This window comes from Lactuca virosa, chromosome 5 (genome assembly GCF_052849685.1).
Source record: "Lactuca virosa cultivar CGN04683 chromosome 5, Lactuca_virosa_CGN04683_v6, whole genome shotgun sequence".
Lineage (NCBI taxonomy): Eukaryota > Viridiplantae > Streptophyta > Magnoliopsida > Asterales > Asteraceae > Lactuca > Lactuca virosa.
In genome coordinates, this window is record NC_136430.1 from 421,759,363 (window position 1) to 421,763,763 (window position 4,401).

General features: G+C 38.9%; 1 long non-coding RNA gene across 2 annotated transcripts; it reads left to right on the forward strand.

The window, feature by feature from the left end:
- The first annotated feature begins 428 nt into the window (after window positions 1–428).
- LOC145116931 (uncharacterized) lies at window positions 429–3,770 on the forward strand. 2 transcript variants are annotated; one of them, XR_013712388.1, is made up of 5 exons: window positions 429–690; window positions 2,434–2,514; window positions 3,109–3,168; window positions 3,345–3,512; window positions 3,605–3,770. It is a non-coding gene; the product is annotated as an uncharacterized LOC145116931 (long non-coding RNA). The 2 variants fall into 2 exon arrangements; XR_013712387.1 differs by lacking the exon at window positions 429–690 and adding an exon at window positions 786–2,105.
- Window positions 3,771–4,401: the final 631 nt, after the last annotated feature.

The following is a 4,401-nucleotide window of genomic DNA, read 5'->3' on the forward strand; positions in this document are numbered from 1 at the left end:
AAGACTCTCATTATCTCTAACACTCTTAATATGCAATCCACACTTATCAAAAGTTGTGGTTTTCAATATCCTTTAAATGATCACAGCTTTTCATAAAAATCATTTTAATTCTGCGACATAAAAAATAACAAGAATCCTAGAGATGAAACAAGGAAACAAATACAATCATCTGGTTACAAGTTTTAAAACAAAACAAATTAAAAACACACTAAAATAATAACAATTAAAAACAAATCTAAAATAAAGCACACAAAATAAAAATAAAATAAAAAGGATAATCACTCGTCTTCCTCATCTCGGGCACCATTCGTCTCGGCTCCAAAATCCTCGGTTGCCCACAATTCTTCCCACGTTAGAATGTACGGTAATTGTTATGGCATATTTTCTAGGCGCTCAATGTGGAAATGTGAGAATAATGTATCCATAAATTGATCGAGGTAGTTTACTCCCCCACGAAGATTATCCAAGTACGTGCCAACTCGGTTTTGAAACGGGTCAGTTGGGGCTCCCCTTATGGGCACGTCTCGTGGTGGTGGTTGTGCTCGTTCTCCACATCTCGCTCGCACATTCCTTCTTCCTTGAGGTCTTGGTTCCTTTACACCATCCATTAGCAATTATGGGTCATCTGGTGGTATTCCATATGTACCTCCCAAGTTCACCACCGTTCTTATAATCTCTAAGAAATTCATGGTAAGATCATTTCCCGGAATACAGTTCAACGAACGAAACATGCATGGGATAAAAACTCCACAAGATTTCGCTACACCGGTCACAAAGTCCCCCCCCCCCCCCCCCTGCAATTGGGCTTCCCGCTCGTGAATTAACTACTTTTTCCCCCAAAAAATTTACCAAGAAAGTAGGGTATATTGCAGAAAACCCCTGGCATCAAAATACTCCATAGATAAAATAAATTGAGGCTCGTGACCTTATCCTTATGCTTTTTTATGGTTAATGCTAAATGTAACAATGCGGTGGATAAGGCGATGTATTGGAGACCGAATTTGACTTTCTTGAGAAATACTTGGGTTGTAGTTACTACTTGCAATATTGGTCCAAAATCCATAGTTTTTCACCCCTTCAGAATAGTCTCTAGCCACGGCCCATAAGAACATGTCGAATTGTGGTGACATAGCTTCATGTTGTTCGTATAATCCCATTCTCCAAGCCAATTCAACCAAGCTACATTCTGGGTATTCCCTTCCTAGCCGGAATACAAACGCTTTTTCATATTGTGGATCCTCCGTATTCTCCTCAAAGCTAACCTTTGCAAATAATTCCACACAAAGTTCTTTATAAACCGATTTTTTGATAGAAATTAGGTTTCTCCATCTATTCCAATTGATATGAACTCCAGTTCCAACATACAACTTCGTTAAGTATTGATTGAGCCTTTCTAAGATTCCGATGTTATTCAATTTTGCCCAATCAATTATTTGTGATACAACAAAATCCCGATTGTGAAGTCATCCCAACCGGTTGTTGTAAGTCCTTAAAACATCGTAAAAAATGGTAGACCAGAATTGGTAAAATGGGTGGAGGTTTGACAAATCTTCTTGAGGTTGTTGTTGTCCTCTTCTTGGTCCCATTATCCTGCAAAATAATATACAAACCAACCACAAACAAACACAAAATGTAAGGAAAAACAAAACAAAATCAACTTCTCTTTGCCCAGACCTCACGTCATGAGCTTTGACGACAGTAGATTCCAATCGGGATTCTTCGGCCATTTTTGTCCAATTAAGCAAAAGGGTTTTGTTATAGGGTACTTTAGGCACAAATTGACAATGTCTATCAACCTTAACCCAAAATCGCACCTATTGTTCAAAAATAAGTAAACCCTAGTAAAACTAAGTGCAATAGAGCAAAGATTAAATGCGGTACATTGAAGAATCATACCTTGGATGCGGATTTAACACGAAAAATGGAAAGAAAGTAGTGGTAATTGCCGAAAAATCAAAGTGTGGGAAAAAACAGGAGCGCAAGTTATGAGTTGGTTGTGAAAGTGATAGTTAAATGGCATTTTAGGGTTAAAAACATATGGCTGGTCCCCCAAAATCCTCACGTCGTGACCATGTGTTTGTCATTGTAACACCCGATCCTTGTAGGTAAAAATCTTTCCTTAATTAATTAAAACATTAAGTTTTGGGAAGTATAGTCCTACGCGGGGCGTGGGGTAATATCCTACGCAGCGCATAGGAGGGAATCCTGATGTGGGGACTTAATGATCTATGCAAGGCGTAGATCAAGCTATGCACCGCATAGCTTCCCAGGACCAAAACCCTAATCTTGGGATTTTGAGCCCTATTTAAAGGCTATAAATCCCTTGAGGCCCTTCCATCCTCAGCCTCCATCCTCCCAAACGACCCCTTTAAAACCCTAATCCCCTTTTTAAGAGTTTTGAGCCTTAAGTGTGTTTTGTGTTTACTTATGAAGGATGAAGAAGATTGTGGAACCACTTGGGAGCTCAAACCAGCTTAGATCCAAAATTTTCATTCCGTTAACCATCTCTAGAAGGTATAAAGTTACCACTTTGATGTGTTTTTATGTTGGATCTAGTTATGCTTAGGATTTCATGCTTTTTGTCCCCATAACTATGGTGCATATGAGTAAGAGCTACTCCAGACTACTAGAGTGTTATTTCCAGACGTTTTTAGGGTTATTAAGTCATAAAAATGAGAGCTTGGTCAGTCTCATCCAACCATGCATGAGTTAGAATTAGGTGACGTTTTGGACTTAGGTTATGATTATATGCCCTTGGTATGCATGCAAATGGATAAAGTCTGAGACTTTATCCATTAAGACGTTTATAAGATAGAGATCTAGAAGTTGGATGAGCTATTGGACTGAATTAAGGGCTTAATAATTAATTTAAGGCATCAGGGGTTTACACAGGGCGTAAATTCCCATACGTGGGGCGTTGCTCCATTTTCCCCCATTTTGCCATCGTAGGCTCTATGCTGGGCGTAGAGCTATTACGTTGGTGTAGTTTGGATGAATGTTGAATTTTGACTTTTGATTGTTGATCGTTGACTTTGACCAATTTTGACTTTAGGACCAATGGAGTAATTTGAGTTGTAGATTGAGGCTTGGTCCCTGGTTGTTTTATAGGTGACCTGTAGAGCCGGTATTTGGATCTGTGATCAGTTCAACAATCTTATAGACTTCGAGGTGAGTTTTCCTCATTGTATTTGCGGGTCGAAGTCACCAATGTCGGACCACTATATTGTCTCATGTATCCTTGTGTATAGGATACTGTTATGATAAAGTGATTTGTTAGCTTTGTGGATCTGTATAATCACTTGTACTTGTTGGTTATTATTTATATGTTGCATATGTCGACATAGTGTGGTTGGGTTGATGCGGTACTGCTTTGTGTTGTTGGACAACAAACTCGGGGCAATCCATTCGGGAGACTATGGGCCAGGGAAATCCATTCGAAGAGACTGTGGCCATGGTAATCCATTCGGGAAACTGTGGTCCCAGGGGCAATCCAGTTTTATACAGTGGGCCCGGTGAGCATGTATTGTTTATGTTCTGTTGTGTGTGGTATTTTGGGGGAACTCACTAAGCTTTGGCTTATATTTTTTTATTTCATTGGTTTCAGGTACATCAGATGATCGGGGCAAGGCAAAGACATGATTGTACACATCCTCCTGTTGATTTATGTTTTGAGAGTGTTTTGATACTCTGATTCTATGGATTTGATTTGAAAACAATGGTTTATATCTGGTGGTTTTGTGGAAATGTTTTATATAAAATGAAAATTTTTATCATGGTTTTCGGGATGTAACAGTCATGTTGTGATAATGAGTATCAGAAATTAGGGCTTATTCGAATACCACGTCATGGGCAAAGATGTCTACGTCGTGGGTGTAGATTAATTCCAAAAACCTAAAAAAATTACAAAATTTGATAAAAAAAACTTTCACCCCATACTCCTATTACCCCGCTCTTGATTAAAAACAAAGAATAAGCAAGTGACTATTCCTAGAAAAATTTAAAAAATAATATAACTAAAAGTAAAAGAAAAGAAAATGCAAACCAAATACGGTCTGCCTCCTAGAAGCACTTTTTTTGTAGGAGTCATGAGTCGGACTCCTTCCTGCTCTACGTTGTGCGGGTTGGGAGCAAAATCTCTCTGTTCTCCTTCAATTCGATTTGTTTCCTTGTGTACGCTGCAACCCGTCTTCTGTATACTTTCTTTAATTCTCCTTCTTTCTCGAGTTGTCACTTGCATCGTGCTTACGCTTGACTCCTTGAGTTTTTCCAGCCATCTTAGCCTTCAATTTGTCTTTATCGGGTTCCTCCATTTGCTCGTCTTCCTCTTTATCACTATGTTTTTCTTCTTTATTTATCTCCTCAAAATGCACCTTGGGGGTAGTGAGTGCAAACAATTCAAAT